Source organism: Alligator mississippiensis, chromosome 11 (assembly GCF_030867095.1).
Source record: "Alligator mississippiensis isolate rAllMis1 chromosome 11, rAllMis1, whole genome shotgun sequence".
In the NCBI taxonomy this organism is placed as follows: domain Eukaryota; kingdom Metazoa; phylum Chordata; order Crocodylia; family Alligatoridae; genus Alligator; species Alligator mississippiensis.
Window position 1 is genome coordinate 4,262,762 of NC_081834.1, and position 17,378 is coordinate 4,280,139.

At 47.6% G+C, this 17,378-nt stretch overlaps 1 long non-coding RNA gene across 1 annotated transcript; it reads left to right on the forward strand.

The window, feature by feature from the left end:
* Window positions 1-440: 440 nt before the first annotated feature.
* On the forward strand, window positions 441-16,879 carry LOC109280660 (uncharacterized). Its single transcript, XR_002087046.2, has 3 exons — window positions 441-654; window positions 4,467-4,516; window positions 16,055-16,879. It is a non-coding gene; the product is annotated as an uncharacterized LOC109280660 (long non-coding RNA).
* The last annotated feature ends 499 nt before the right edge of the window (window positions 16,880-17,378 follow it).

A 17,378-nucleotide genomic window follows, 5' to 3' on the forward strand; every position in this document is an offset into this window, starting at 1 on the left:
GGAGAACCGTGACCCAGGGGGTTCAGGAATAGAAAGCAGGCACCTAGACTGGAGTCACCAGCCAGGGGGTTCAGGGCAAGCAGCTGTAGCTGTGTGGGACCAGGATGTGGGCAATCTCTAAGCCATAAGCTAGGAGCTGTCCTAGAGTTGGGAGCGTGGCAGAAGGCCACCTCTGTCTCTCCCCAAAAACTCTGCTCTGTGACAATTTGGTTAACATGGGCCCTGCAGAAGGCAGACATCCCATCTCTTTAGGTAACCTGAGCTGCATACATTCCTGGGGGAGGGGGGGAAACCTGCTCCCTCTGCCTACGTGACTGGCATCAAATACCTGTGACTCCAGGGACCCTGTTGTTTTAAGCAATGCCAACCTGACTGGGAGGGGGCGAGAGACCCTGCTAGTCTACCCAGCAACCAGTGATGCATTTCAAATTGGTCGGCTGGCAGCCAATAGGTGCTGGCCTCCATTGGACCAGGTAAATGAGGTCATAAGGGCTATATAAGTTGAGGACTGCCCAGGAGGAGGGGCAGTAGTCATGATGAAAACTCAAGGAGAGAAGAGCTGGACCATCTGAAACTTGCTCTGTCTCTTGAAACTCATGATCAAGGAACCGCCTGCCTCCAGAGGGAATCTCCACTTGCCTCTGGATGATACTTGTGAGTAAGCTACCTGAGATCTAACTAGATATATATAGTTTGCAGTAACTCCGATGCGTGATCAAAGGCTACCCAGCCGTGCCAGTTTGCTCTATGGGATTTCTCTGACATTGCTCTACCCTGTACCCTATTGCAAACCTACTCCTTGTAACCAATACAGTTCTCCTTTGTACTTAGCATGGGAGACTTATGGAGAATGGGTCTATGCCCCTTGGTTCAGCTGACTAAGGGAGACCACTACTTTTGCGTCAGAATGAGAGAAGCACCCCAAGTTTTTGAAGTGGGTCGATTACCTTTAAGGGCTACTAGGCCTGTGTTTCCCAGGGGGCGCAGAGCCAGGATCACTCCAGACCCTGGGTGGTGGCAGCGTTACCCCCAAGCTAGCAGGTGTGCTCCAGGAAGAGGGTCAACCAGACGTGAGGCACCCCCAGGGAGGCACTCGGAGCCTGGAAGGTGGTCGGGCGCAGTGAGGTGGATGGCTCAGCACAGAAGTACCCCGTACTGGCCTGTCACAGGGAGCATGGGGGGCACGAGGGGTCGGGGAACAAGCAAGGCAGTCTGGAGTACAAGGTGTCCAGGTTGGAGTCTGGAACAAGGATTCAGCAGGCAGGAACTAGGATGAAGCCAGGACATCAGGAAGACAACAAACAGAACCCAGGGGATCCCAAACGAGCAGGATCTAGCACACTAGGAACAAACAGACAGGGTGCAGAAAACCAGGAACAACACAGCAGAAGGCCAAAGGTAGATGAAGGAGCTTCTGTCCAGGCTCCCTTGGTCCTGGGAGCAAGAGCCAGCTGGGAGCAATTTAGCCTGCTTTCTGCCCTCACTCCTGATACACAGTTCTGAATCCGCACAGGAAATTTTGCAAACAAACTACCTCCTAACTAACAAGGACAAAGGCCTAGGCCAGGACTTCCCCAGGCTATGCAAGTTAAGATGTGACCAGACTGGAATGCTGGAGCTTGAGTTTATTTATGCTTCCATCTAAATTGAAATTCAAATCTAATAAAAAGGGGCATCGGTTTATTATGCTGCTGTCCATATTACTCCATGTTAATCTCTTCTGAGTGATAACTTATTCCACCTTGGAAATCAAATACGGCATCAAAGTCCAATTTCCTAAAGATGGTATCTATCAGTTTGTTTGAAGCAGACGTTTTTATGGCTAGCCATGTTAACAAATCCAAACTAAGTATGCAATCTGTCAAGGAGAAAAACAAGTTTAGAATGGGAGTAAGTATTGCTCATTAAACTTTAATGCCAAGACATTTAAAAGAGGAAACTCATCCATTATAATGTTGGTAGAATACTGAGATGTCAGACTTTCTGGAGAGGATTTCCATCATGATGTTTAAATGCTTTGCTTTTGGGGGGGATGCCTGTTACTCTCTCCCCTTTGCTGAGAATTTGTTTTTCCTGTTAGGGGAAAAGTTTGAGCTATACACACTCTTGTTGAAATTTCCTTAGCAACACAGCAATTAAAAATATCTCCCTGTCTTCAACGTCACCCATTTTCCGATTAAATCAAAACCAATGCAAGCACGTGAAAGAGGGTTTGGGTTATGATTGTTTATTATTATTACCAGTAATATGCTTGAGGCTGTACATGATGAAACAGTACAGATAGTGCCCCACTTAGGTTCCTAGTTGACCTAAAAAATGAGCTAAATTTGACAGAGATGTACATTTGGCTTAAAATGATGTTGTGCTGCAAAACCTACAGTAGCAGGGACTTACGTGATTAATACATACCACTGAGAAGAAACATAGCCATTATTTTAAGCGTGCCTTGTGAAACTGGACCTGTATGGTGGGCAAAGTCTGCAAAATCCAAGCTCCAGTACCACTGGGGAAGGTGGCAGCCATCTCTGAATTTGGGGGCTCGGCCAATTCTTGGGGAAGCCAGGTGAATCTGGTCAAGGGTGTGTACAGAGAGCAGGCACCCACAGATAGTAAAAGGCAGAGTGTGACTTTTACCATCCTTTAGGCAGACAGATCTGTGATTTCAAGACTGGATCCAAACAAAAAAAAGACGCTTCTGGTCAAAGATGGACCAAATTCAGAACTTTTTATCTTAATTCCCCCATTCTTCCACCTGCCACAGATCCATCCAGACCTTTGATGGTTCAGAGAAGGTGTAACCCATGTCCTTGACCTCCTGCACTTCGATTTTGCTAACCCCTCTCTTCTTTGCCCTTGATCGAGATGGAGCAGAACCCACATTTTTTACACACCCCTGGCTTTTCTTTGTGTGCAGAACACAGACCTCAGACTCAACCCACTCCTGCTTCTGCAAAACAACCCTCTGCCTTTTCCAGCCACTTTTCACTGTGTCATCCCTATTTACAAGAAAACAATACCCGGGAGTGGCTCTATACCCAGAAACTCACTGACAGATTTGACTGGAAAGAGTTACAAAGACTTCCTGAGCCCTTCTGTCCATTAAACTCCCTATGATCACTATTAGTCTGCATGAGGAAAGTCATCCCACCTGTGGCTGTGTCCTTAATAATACACAAAAACACCCTGATTTCTGACTATATTTATCTTCCAGAATAAGAACGTGTGGGTACATAAAACAAACGCGTACCACATCTGCAACCTTTACGGACGATCACCCTGCCACTTGTTTTAGTGGCAAAGCACTACAAAGTCATTGCAAGCTTCCTGAGTGAAACGTGGGTAGACTGCAGGGTGCTAGGAGCTCTGCCTCTTATTAAGGTTGCTCAACACATCCTATGCTCAGACTTGGTTTTCAGTGGCTTGTATCTTGGTCAGAGTTGAAAGTTTCCATGCCGGGGTTTGTTTCGGGCTGCATTTTGGAAATTGCAACCCCAAATACCTCGGTTTGCCCAAGTTGAAAGATGGCAGTGGCCTTTTGTTGGAGAGCTGCGAGTGCTCCCTTCTTTAAAGACCTAGTCTTCAAATTTGGCTGCGGACTGTCACAGGTGTGCACCTCTGAAAACTCCTGTGAAAATCCACCCAAATTCGGCCAAGTTACAAGCCTTGAAGAAGCTGCAGTTTGGACAAGCTTAGTCAAGGGTGCCTGGAAATTCCCTTAAGTTTCCAAGTGCACTAAGCCTTCTTGAGCCCTGTGCATTCGGGAGCAGGCTGTGCTCTGTCCTTGCAGCTATAGGTGGCTGGTGTCTGCCCAGGGACCGGCACCATAAGAGAGAGCTGGGAGGCTGACCCTCCTCTGTTCTCAATCTAGCAGCGTGGATGGGGAAGCAGCCTGAGCTGAACAGAGAAGGGAGAAAGGCAGGAAACCAGACTGGGATAAGGAGTTTGTTGGGGAAGAATTATGGCTACTGAAAAGGTGTAGCAGAAAGAAACTTGGAACTGGAGTTGGGGTGGAGAATATGGCAAGGACACTGGGATGCTGAGCCTATAGGGCTTGTGGGTTGGAGAGCTACCCATGCAACCTTGTGTTGCACACACACCGCCAGGTACACACATTGTGATACACTCCGTAGCTTCATGGCCATCAACTATTTCCCCAGGGCCCTTGCCTCATTCAGGGCACAGTGGACCAGCTGGGAGTATGAATCAGGAGATCTCTGGGTATATGCATGGAGGGAGAGCATTGTATTTACGACCCTGCCTCATTTCCTCCAGAAGTTGGCAGATACATAGTGAATAAGGCAGGAAATTACAGGAAGAGAAAGAAAACTCGGAGGTGAGGGAATGCTGTCCTTGGCACCTGGATTTTTAACCTGCCTCTGCCACAGGGCTCCTCTGCAATGCTGGGTGAGTTGCTTAAACCAAACTTTCCAAGACGGTCATTAATTGTGTATTCCTCATTTTCTTAGCTCTTTACTCAAGACCCTTGAGTCTGACTGGACAACTGAGCACCGCAGAGGTAAGTAAAGTCAAAGGGAAGTAGGCTTTGAACATATGGGCTAAGGCAGCATTGTACCTAGATTCCTGGCAGCCCCGGTGAACTTTTAGCATTGGGCCCCACTTTGCCAGAGATAATGATAATAATAAATTAAAAATTACCATTTTCAGGTCCCCTTTCTGTCCGGGCCCCAGGCAGCCGCCTTGCTCGCCCATGCCTGTGTCCGGCCCTGGGCTAGGGGCAGAAGTTACACATATACTGGTTTAAGTGATCAGAAACTGGTTTCAACCTGTAATAGAACAGATGTTCAGTACATATAAACCCATTTCAAAATGGCCCAAAACCCCCTCAGGGACAAGCCTGGCAAAGGCTGCTTCCCCCATCCCCCTCGAGGCACACCTGGGCTGCATGCCAGGGTGGGGGTTTAAACCCCTTCCCATACCCAGTGGCATGCCAGGGCCTGTCCCCCACCCCTCCAGGTCATCTTCCCTCCAGCCTTGTGGCTGCTGCCGAAGAGAAGGGAGGGCTGCTCTAGCGCCCCCCGGCGTCTAGCCTTGGCCACTGCAGGCATGTGCCTGCATTTCTGGAATCAAAAGTGAATGTCTGTTCACTTGCAAATCAGTTCAATCTATGCAGGTTAGACTAACCTGCACAGATGAAATCAGTTCAGGCTCGGGCTTTTTGAATGTCTGTACTTAGCCATGAAGTTATATATTCTACTTAGCACTCGGAGAATTCAGGTCCTGGGCCAACATTAGTGGGCATTTCAAGTTTGAATCTCTCTGTGCCTCAACTCCCACCCATCATATAAGGAGAACATCCTCTTCCCCCTCATCTCCCATAGGAAGTGTGAAATAAATTCAGTGGTGGTTCTGAGGCATGCAGGTCCCATAGACACAAATGCCACAGAAAAGTGCACGAGGAGAGGAATATTCTCTTTTCAGAGCAGGATTTGAACAGCATACAGCAAACCAGGCCTATAGCCACACACTGAACAGGGAGGTGGAAACCAAGCATTGAATGACTGCGCGTTACAGAAGTGCCCTCCATTGCGTGCACCAAATGTCACGGCCACCCTGTACAAAAAATAGTATCTGTTCATGTCATGAAAGACTCTCTCAAATATGCGCACGCAAGGAAGCGAAGTGGACATTTGAACACAGGCGTCAGCAGCCAGAATCCTGGCATTTCCTACCTTCTGAGCACTTGATTTTACAACCTTAATAAAAACTATTCCAAGTTGCAAGAGGCAGTGAAAGGGAAGGCTAGATGAGGCATCACAGCAGTGAAGTGAAGGTAGGGATGTTATGTGCTGTAAATACAGGCAAGGATCAAACTAGGAGAGAAAAGGGTGTCGTGGTTCTGAATGCTCTGCCCACACCCATCAGACCTATTGCCCAGAGAGCTACTGCTCTCAAAGCAATTGCTCCATGTTTCGTACAAATTCAGGCAGATGTAACTGCACACGTTTGCACGCCGGCCTCTCCTTGTGCACATGTAAGTAGCTGCAAACATTCGCAAACTCTTTTAAATATTCCCACCCTTATCCATGGGCTTTCAAGCCCTGCATTTTGCACGGATGATCTGGCTGCTGTGGAGCCATTATATACCCGCTGATAAATATGGAAATAAACAGTTTAGCAAACAAAGGACTTTAAGTACAGGGAAAACTGTCAGCCTTGGCTAGTCTCGTGTTTCAGGTCTGCAGCTGCTTTAGTAATCTCTACGCTGGTGAAGCTGAAGGCCATGGGAGTCGGAGCACTGCAAGATCCTTGTGCGTGGCCTCCGCACAGCTCCATGGTTTCTTTCGCTGTCGATATTCTAAGAGACACCACGAAGGCTGATAAACCTAAAATTAGACTCACCAGCTCAGTGCAAGGGTGTGAACATATCTCCCTGTCTCTCCTCTGTCTCGTGGCTGCATCTTTATTGAGTGGGCAGTGGTTGGAAAGCAGGATTCTTGCATATTTCGGTACTGTGTGGGGAGAAGACAGACGGGCTGGAGGGACAGCATAATAAACATGTGCTGGCTTGCACTCTGCTGAATTCCAGCGTGGAAAGATTTCCATTGGCTTCCCTGGATTTTGGATCAGGCCCTGGATAAGAAACAGAGTCAAGGGAGACAGTCATATTAGCACAGCCGTGTCGTCATATTTGTAAAGCATGTCATCTCCTTCCCTCCAACCCTTTATTTGTCTCTTCTATTTTGGCTATAACCCTCTGGGGATAGGAACCGTTTCTGATTCAATGTTTGTGCAGTCCCAAGTATATAGGGACATATCCTGGTTGGGGTCACTTGATACAGCCATAATACAAATAATAAATACGTCTAATAATAAAATACTGACTTCAATGGGATTTAGGTCAAGCTGCTTAGAAACATCAATTCTTCTTCCCTCTTTGCTCCTTCCGGCCCAGGAGATCTTCAACATCATCAATTCCCAGGGGTGGTTATTCTCATTGTTGTTTGGCAGCGCAGGAAGTACCATTGCTTAAGAGATTTGGCCTTGGGCTCTTTTTCCACTGACGTGTTGTAAAAATCTCCTTCCACACCCTTCGCTTCCCAGTAACATCTGCCTGCAAAGACCATCCACATTCAAAACCAGGCTTCGCCCACGGTCACAGTGCAAGCTGGGATGCCACAGCTATAATCCTATCCTAAGCTTAGCGAAAAACTCCAGATATCACGGTGGGATGAATGTTGGCCAACAGGGCTTTTGGTGGTCGCCACTTGACATGTATGACCAGAACTGGTTCAACTTTTTGAAAAATAAAAATATGTAATTGATGAAAACAGCTTAATGGCCAAAATTAAATGCTGAAGTTTTTCACTTTCTTTAAAAAAAAGAAAAAGTTGAGGTTTTGGGGGTTTTCTATTGCTCTCCCTTGTATGCCAAACAAAAGGCAAGGAAGGAGGAGAAAACTCTGCCCGCCAAGTACTTGGAGGGGCTTTTTCAACCCGTCCCCCCAAAATAAATCTCTGAAAATTTTTTAACTGAACAGCCATTTCTCGCAGAGAATATATATAACATTTTCCAACCTCCTCTCCTTGTGACCTATAATTAAAGAGGAGTCCAAGCCACAAGGTTCAGAACCAGACTTTCTCAGAATTCATGAGTGTTCGTGTCTGGGGTTTGGTTCAGCCCATTGTGAGATATGCCAGCTGCAACGCTGCGATCCAGATCCAACCTTTCCCAAAGTTGGAGGCTGTGCGGAGCCCTCTCCTCCTATGCCCATTTTGCAGATTGTAAAGGAGCCTCCCCTCCGAGCACATGAGAATTGTCACTGTTCCCCTCTGTCCTTGGAGTTGGGGTCCAGGGAACAGGACAAGGTCCTTGTGAGCCACGTGGCAGTGGATAGAGATGCATACTTTGGAAATGAGGCTTTGCTAAAGTCCCACACAGGGAATATCTAAGCAGTGTGTGCTTTACCCTCCTGCTTCCTGCACTGGCTGGCTAGGCCTGGACAAGGCATCCCGACTTGCTTGCATTGCTGCCACTGCAGCAGCTCCATGAACCCTGCAGTCCAGCCCCTCATTGATGAGATCTGTGGCCATCTGCGCAAACGGGTTATCTCACAATAACTCCATCATGGCAGAGATGGAAGGCACTGCCGGTGAAGTGGAACTAGACCGATGGTGGCCTGAAGGCTTGAATGGGTGCCAAGGACTTGAAGGAAGCTGCTCCCACCACCCCTGCAGAGACTGCCATTTCGTCCATCTGTTTGTACAGCACCTTACACAACGGGGCCAAAACTGATGGTGGGCCTCTGCATTATTGCCATACAGATACCAATGCATAGGTATTGGGAGGCCTTAAGCAAACAAAGGTAGGATGGAAAGAATAAAAATGAGATGAGGAAAGAAGAAAAAAGGAAGTAGGGAATGACACAAGGCTTGTCAAAGTAATGGTCGCCATTGAACACAAGCCACAACACACAAGGCAATCCAGGGCAAGGCAATTTCTCAATTTCTCAGTACATTTAAAAGTACCAGGTTGCATCCAAGGGGCTTGGGAAAGATTTGAGACCTTCTCATGTTGATGCAATACAGCAATTATTTGTGGCCCCTTCGAAGCGCTCATTTCTGCATGAAACACTGCCGCCGAGATGTTCAACAGCTTGGTGAGTGCAGACCTCTCTTGAAAAACCTCGCTCCACTTGTTGCTGCCAAGTCCTTGAATGTCTGCCCTCGGGCCCTTCTGAAAACCTGGCCCCACCAGTCCTCGTTCTGCATCATCTCTGACTTCAGCCCCTCTCTGGACTGGCAGGGATTCAGCATTGTTTGTAATTCCTTCCACCAGGTGTTCTCTGTGGAAACGCGGCGCATTGTGTGTCTAAACAACTTAATTGCATGTTTTGGACCCAAACCAAGGCACTCTTCCTAGAGGCTAATGAAAATGCTTATTTTATTTTAGTGTTCTTAATATACCGAAGCATTAAGGAACTCCAGAGTGTGCTGAAAACAGGTTACCTGGCTCTCCCCTTGTTGAGACTGGTAGGGGCAGGTTGCCAGGAACAGCTGTTCATTAATAGCACAGACACTTATCTTGTCCTGACATCGTATGCAAACACTCATTCTTCTCTTCAAACACAGATTTGGAATTTGGCTGTGCAGGTTTCAGTATAAATTGTGGGCACCTGTGCACATGGTGCAGGCCTCGAGGAAGAGGGAGGCAGATGGAATAAGAGTCTGGGAGTGAGCAGGTTTGACAGACGTCTCTGGATGAGATGTCTGTAGTCTGCAGGAGATCTCTGGATGGACTCTCGAGGGTAGGGACCTCTTAGGACGGTGGCACAAGCCTGGAGTGGCGACTGTGGATGGCGATGCATCATACCCCGAGGCATGTCACGTTTGGCTTGTTTGAGAGGGAGCTGTGAGTTAAAATCCATAGGCAGGACAGAACGAACACTTGGCTACAAGCTCACTTTTCCAAATAGCTTGGGACTCGCGAGTTGCTTGCAAGGACAGTGCTTCTCAGAAAAGGCTCGAAGCAGTAAAAAAACTGATGGATCATATGGCAAAAGCATCTTTGGGAGCAGTACGTTGGTAGAGAAACAGCAGTGATTCTGCGCACAGCATTCACATCTGTTTGTCACAGCTGTGTAACTCAATCTTGGACGGAAAAAATAACCGTCTGGCTACATACGAGCTGTTGTGGACCAGCGGCATGCACTTGCTATCGGTGTACTACGGCATAAGCTGGATTCACTAGTTTTAGAAAAAGTAGTTTTGCAAGAAGGGGAGCTTTTGGATCCGTGTGGCTTAGGGCTTCTGGCTGGTGTGCTTCAGTAACAGCAAAGGCTTGACTGCCTGCCAGTCCTATCCGAGACATCATAATCCGTGGTTTCTACAACCTGATGATTTAAATCTTAATTTGCACAGACAGAGCACTATTTCAATCTTTAGGTATCCCATTCACTTCTGCAAAATTCTGGTTGCTATTTGTACAGCAACAGGTCAACAGACTGAGAGTTGATTGCCACATAAAGTTTAAAGAATTAATCAGTTTTATTGATTTAAGTGAGATTAAACTGGCTTCCTTTTATGTGAACCTGTTCTGGCAAGATGTTTTAAGTCATGCTAAAGAGAAGGAGTAAAGAGAAAACTCTCCAGGCACCGTTCTTCCCTTTTTTGCATCAATCAGCCATTAACTTCGGCAGTGTTTCGCTTGACTTCCATTTGCTCACAATCAGATTCTGTCTCTTTATAGCGCACAAGCTGAATAGTTGGTTTGGAAATTAAATACTGACAAGTCTCTTAGTTAAGCAGCAGTTTGACAGAGCAGCTTTCAGCTGAGTTTAGCAAAGGGTTAAGCTCTGTGAGAGGAAACTTGTCCTGAACATACAAAATGATTCCTTCCCCATTTTCACCCATGGAGCTCATCCCTTTTACCACCACGGACACAGGACACACTTCCCGGTGCTCTGCTGCTTCGAATCAAACCTTTCTCTTTCACTAGCATGCACAAGCAAGAGTTCCCAGCAGACCTCTCTGGTCTGGACAGAAGTTTCATAAACCGGTTTGACCTAAATCACTTCAGTCTGATCCTACATTCAAGCCGGTTTATCTTAAAATAGTTTTGAAACTGGTTGATGTGCACTGAGCTTCTATTCTGTTACAGGTTTAAACCAGTTTCTGATCCCTTAAACCAGTTTATGTGTAACATCTGGCCCTAGCCTCTATTTGCAAAGAAGGGGTTTTTGTGCCCAAAAGCTTGCAAAGAACATTTTTTTCCCAACTATGTAGTTGGTCTAATAAAAGATATCACATCTACCCCAAGGACCTTGTCTGCCTGATGGCACTTTGCACTCGCTCAGTCCGCAGGGCCGACTCTGCTCTCCGTCGTGCTGATGTAAATGCGGGGTAGCTAAGAAATCTCTGGGGTCTGCGCAAAGCCTGCCGTAGCAAGCTGCCACCCCTGCACCAGGCACCATCTCTCATTTTCCACACAAGAGCCCATTTGTGTGTCTGGCCGGGAGCTCTTCTCAACCTTCCCAGGGCTGGGTGGCACAGAGTTTATTTTTGGTGCTGATCCTGAAACCCAAAACCCCGTCCCTCCCTTCGCTCTGCTGCCAGGTCTAGGAGCTCGCTGTAAACACTGTCTGACAAAGAGCAAGATAGGAAGGGGAAAGCCGGGAGCCCAGCTGTGCGGCGAGGAGTGGCCGCGAAGATGGTTAAGCGACGTCCCAGCCAGCGTTACAAGGATTTATAATTAAGGTTTCCCTGGTGAAGACATGAGATCACCCGGAAAGGGGACCCAGAAATATCTCAAGGCTGGGCATTTCAGATCGCCCCTGCTATGGGATTGTCCTTGAACAGAAACACCAGCCAGGGTGGTTAGATCAGATCTGCCAACATGCTTCATGTGCTTGTCTGTCTCTCTCTCACACCCATCCCTGCGGGAAGTCCTATAGCCTCTAACAGGGTAGAAACCAGCTCGGGTCTGTAATGATTCAGTAGAGACGTTACTCTAAAGCACTGTGTGATGCACCAGCACAATCTCCTTTCCAAGGCTTTCCCCTCCCTTAGAAGTCCATACAGTGATGACCATTTTCTGTATAACTGAATGCTACTGCTGGGAAGCAAAGGCCTGGCCCACACTAATGTGGCTCTGGGCTGCCTTTTTCATCATGTTTTAAAACCAGCCAAAGCCCTCCACGTACTGTGGGCAAAGATGGACTTTTGTTAGCACAGCTTTTGTCATTCTGGTTTAAGCTAGACTGCCAACTTGTTTGTCAATATAGATTATTTCGACATTAGGTAGATTTACGGGTAAAATACACTGGCATAGCGTATACCAGCAAACTAGTCCAGGCATCAATCAGACCTGAATCAGGGAGGGCTGTAATTCTTTACCAAAACAGCTGAACCCAATACAGTGCCTACTACCGATATTGTTAGGCTGCCAGAAAGTTACTATAAACCAGTACAGCCTCCTGGAATAAGTTATACTTGTAAAAGCCATTTCACAATGATAACACTGAATCACTACCATTTCCACGAGGCAGGGTGTGCTACTTTAAGGCAAAATGGTGCAATTTTCATTTGGAGATGAGGCCTCAGAAAATTTAGTGCACGTATATGTGTGTGTGCAAGGATGCCTGTGCACGTGCACATGTGGGAATCATATCTTTGCTAAGACCAGCAAAGGGCAAATCCAGTAAAAGAAACAAGCAGAAGTCCAGTAGACCAGAAGCTGACATTCCTCTTTCAGCTCCTGAGCCATGATTTGGAAGGTGCTGGGCTGAAGTGCATCTCCACTTGAATTATTTCCATTGCTCTGCTTTTTGAGTTTTTTGAGGGTTTTTTTCCCCTCTTGCAAAACACACGGGAACACACAAACTGCTGGGGAAGTTTGCAGCTGCGATCGTCTTCTCACGAGGGAGAGAAGCAGCATCGCGGCATCAGGACTGTGCTGAACAAGCGGAGGTGACAGAAATGCTGCAGGAAGGCATTCAGCTCAGACCAGGACGGGAGCTGAAGCCGAGAGAAACCCCTATTAGTTGAACCTAATTTAGATCCTATTCAGTGACAGCCATAAAAGCATGCTTAATTTTTAAGCCATGTAGATAGATCTAAAGCCCAGCAGCATCAATGGGAGCCCTTCCATTGATTTCAGTGGATTTCAAAGCCACTGGGCTTAAATTTAGGTATTTAAGCGCTTTGCTGAATCGGTGCTGGGGTCATCTGATTGACAGACCATGGAAGTGATTACCTTTATTCCTATTTAAACATCACTTGGCAAGTGGCTGAAAATCCCCCAAATTAGCTAAAACTTTGTACCTTTCATCCTCTGAAGTATCTCAAAGTATCCAAATTTGCTGCCCTTGCCCAGGCCGAACGCGGCTTTGGTAGGACTGTGTACTGCAGGAGGCAATTTTGCTGCCCATGAAGCAACAAGCCATCGGGCCTTGCCCCACATCCCGCAGGGGTCTTGTCTACATTAGGATTTTACTGACTCCTCACCCCTTTTGGGTGGCAGTACTTGTAAAAGCGACTGTGTGCCTTACAGTAAGGGAAGAGGCAGCTTCCAGCAGAGCATTGACTTCTCCCATTCACCACCGACGCTGCCTGTTCCCTCTGGTATGAGAGGTAAGCTTCAAGGAAAAACCACTCCAAATTCCTACGGGCGAGTCTCTAACTTATCCTTAGAAACCCCTGGGCAGGGGAATCACGGCTGGAGCACCCCGAGTCATGCCAAGGAGCCCTCTGTTTACCTGGCTGCTTGACGTATTTAAAAGGAATATTATTGTTCCATCAGTCCAATGCCGGGGCTCTGCTGAGAAATATTTTCCGTCTGAAGGGGAAAAAAAGGCTCTGTGAGCTCCAGCCAGGCTGCTCAGACAGAGGGGAGGGTTCCCAGGGACTCGCTTTCCACATGCACAGACTTCCCTGTTGAATGTCTTGGAAGTGACATTCAAATCCCAGGTGCTGAAGCTGCTATTCGCCACGTGTAGGCCAAGCCAGCGAGGGTCAGGAAAAGGATGCAGACAAACAACTGCTCTGTCCTATTTGCCCTTCCTTTAAGAGGACTCTTTATTTTGGACCGAGCCTTACAAGTGCCTGCCTTTTAATGTGCCTGCTGCATTGCTAGCATTGCAAACGCCTGGTGCGGCTATATTTACTGGAAACACGCTTGTCTAAGAACTTTGCCTTAACATCTTCCCAGGAAACCATCTGTTCCCCCGGCCACACCAGCACATTGTTTCACTCCCTGAAAACAGCGATTCATAAAACCATCAGCAAACACTTTCGCCTGCATCTGCAGATACCAACAGCAGTGGATAAATTCATCTGATTTGATCCACTCTTTTTTATTCCCTGCCTTCCAGGTCCGTGTTGTCCGTGAAATCCAGAGGTCCAAGAACAGCACCTTCCTGGGGCTTTTTTTTTTTTCCTTTTTAATTTGATTATCTGCATTCATACAATATTTAGTGGCCCAACCGTGCAAGGCGCTGGACAAACACATACCGTTACAGCAGCAGGCAGATTCTGCCGAGAAGAAAAAAAAGCAAAGGGAAAAGATTTGGAGGAGACACAGACACATGAACAGGGAAATGATTTGCCTCCTTCACAGGGAAGGCCAGCGGACAATAGTCCAAGCCTCCGACCCGCACTGCCCCAACACAAACAGATCATCTCAGAAGAAAGACGTTTTTACCTAGCTCAGACTGATTATTCTTTTAAATCAATGTTTCTATGTGATATTACCTTTAACTCGAACAATACCGGGGGAGATAAGGACTTGCCTGGGTTCAGATCCCTTTAGGTATTCACTAACCGCAGACCTAAAAACAACAAGAGCTGCTGACGCGACCCTGCCGGGGTTTCTCCGAGCGCACGGCTTGTCTGATCTCGCCGTCTTCTTCTCAAAGACCAGTGACGCCTGCTTACACCAGTGTGCGATGAAAAGCTTTAATTTTAAATTTCCTGGCCCTTGTGGGCCAGACTCTAAATATTGTTTTAATTTGATCTTTGTGTTTCATTTCCTCCTTTTAAAAAGAGAATCAGCTATTGAGGTCACCTGGGGGAGCCATCCCTGAAACCAGGCAAGTCTGCTGGGACTGAAGTGGTCCTTATGATGTCAGTGTTTGTCAGTCAACCAAGACACAACACGATACGCCAGCCTGGCTCCAGCATCGTGCCCGTCTTTATTATGGATGTGAATTATTGATGAGATACGGCCGTGCATAATAGCTGCTTCTGGCTCATTTTTGTCTAACGTTAACCCAAGGCCAAATTCTGATCTCTGTTACATCAGAGTCAGGCAGGAGCTAATTGAGCCGGACTATTTATTTTAAATCAGCCTACTTTCTTGCTCGCATTCAGTGAGGAAAAGTGGTACAAAGATGCTACTGCCCGGATCTACCTGCCACTTTTTCAGCCTATTTTCTCCTTGTGTGTTGAAGTAACTTGTCCTTTGAGTTACTGCATAGCAGTCAATCAGGTTTTCTATCAAAAGAGGTCTCGATGAATAGAAAAGTCTATTGGTGACGCATAGGGGGTGCGCGCAGGTACACGTGCACCCCCTGAGATCGGCCGCGCACCCATCTGCAAAACCGGATGGACGTGCACTTCCAGTTTCACTGGTTTAGCCGCTGGCTCAGCAATCGGCCGCTGGAGGACCCCTTTCCCCCCATCGGCAATCTGGTGCCCCCCCAGACTCGGGAGGCACCAGTCGCCCATGGAAGAGTCGAAAAACTTCTCAATCTTCAGGCACATTTTCAAGCAAATTTAGTTGAAAGGAATCACTCTCCTGAGAATGACGGGAATGAAGTCCTGGCCCCATCAAAGGGGGTGGCGCAACTCCCACATTTCTCATGGCAAATGTCTGTATCTTAGCACAGCTCCAGGAATATGACAAAACTGCTGAAATAGCCTCTCAGCCACGGCCCGATGTCCACTTGGCCTTTTTAATTCACTGGAGTTTGTCTAGGTTCACACTAGGGGGGAAGAGGAAAGTCAGGTATGATGAGTGTGCAAAGAGACCACAAAGCTTTCCTTGTGCCCACTTCCTCTGATGAGCCTGGGGTGGCCATTGGTCCTGCTTTATATCAGACTGTCCTGTTTTTAAAGCCCGTGTCCCCCTGCCCATTTCTAAATGAGGCACGGACTGCAAAAAGTCCTGTTTTTCAGTTCATTGGTGGGAATACATGGCAATCATTTGTCCTCACCCTTCTCTTGGCTGCGCCTAGAGGTAGGGCAGTGCACAGCTGGGAGGAGCAGGATTGCCAGCCAGGGAGGTGGCCTTTTTGCAGTGGCCCTGCCCCTTGCTGCTGATTGGCCAAGGACGTGGCAGCTCCACCTCTCACTGCTGATTGGCCGAAAGCTCACCAAGAGAGTGTCCCGTATTCGGGGGACGCATCAGTGGCCACCCTAGATGAGCCCTGGGGTGATGCATTCTTTATTATTAGGGTTTACATCATGATGGATGATGTATAAGAAACTGGATCCAACTCTGTTGTAAGGAAATCCCTCCACTCCAGATCCATATAGTGCTCCTAGGCCGGCCTGGGCTGAATTATGCATTTGGGAGTGAAACTGGTTTCTCTACACAGGCCCCCAACACATACACGGCTGCAGCAACAGGTCGGTCTCAGCGGCTTCGTTGTCGGTGGTGAAGGCTGGCCCCATGGAGCAAATGAAATGCCGGAGCCTAACTGGAAGGGCCACGCGTGCGATCAATGTAATTCAGCGAGATTCAACCGAACGGCAACGATGGATCCCAGAGCCCGCAGCATCAGCTCTCTCTCGCATTGTCTGTCCTTTGCAATATATGTCGCAAAAACTTGGGGGGTAAGCACTAAGGAGCTGGAGGTCTGAAGCAGCAGCCAAGGCTCCCCCTAAACCATCTTGTAATCTCTTCTCATTTCTGTCAAGATACCCCACCCCACAGCGTATTGTGCTCGCTTCTGCACAAAGGCAGAATTAGTCACAGGTGGTTCTTTTCAAAAATACATATGGGCTGAGTCTGTGAACATATGGCCTGATGGCATATTAATAACAGAAATCAGAGGTTCCCTGTTAGTCACACAACAATGAAGCAGATTGAAGGAAAGACACCTTTAATAAAGAATGCCTAATGCACTGGAGTACATGAATCACCCTTAACCAGGTCAATGTGCTCCCTCAGCCTTGCCTAATAAAATTAGCCATTTATGGGCATTGCAAGATGTTTTTTTTTTCCTTCTGTATTAACCAGCAGTTACTTTCTCCCATTATTTCAGAGTTAAAGCACATTTTTAAGGGAATAAGGGAGTGTATAATAAAGCCAATTGCACATACCCATGAAGCAATTTTAATCGCTCACTTTTCCTATTGGGATCCCTTTGCAATAGCCTCTAACAGTAACACTCACGAATCAGAGCCAACAGCAAACCCATGCCTGAAACCTCTGCTCAACCCCCAGTGACCTCGAAACTCAGACATCGCCTCTCCGGTAAGGGGCAAACTGCTGGAAGGGCTCGGCCCTGCCGCCCTGACTCACACATTATTCCTAGAGAAGTCACTGGTGGCTTTGCCCAAGGGAGGACCCCCAGGGTGACTGTCAGCCCTGGTGCATAATCATAATAAGTTTATAAACCGGATGCCTGGCCAGGCAGATCCCACATCTCATCGTCCCAGAGACGTTCCATTTCCTTCAGCGTCTCCAGATGTGCATCCTGCCACACCTGATCTGGTCTGAGTTAGACAGCTGGAATTGCAGCAGCCATGTATCAGCAGAGCAACTCCAGAGTCACAGGAGTGAACCCTGGCTCCGTGACACTGGACGAGTGCACAGAAACACTCACTGCACGCACTAGCACTGCCCAACACGCCTCGCTGAGCAACAGTAGATTGGCCGGCAGGTCACGCACCGCACTTGGGTGTGGACGTTTGTAA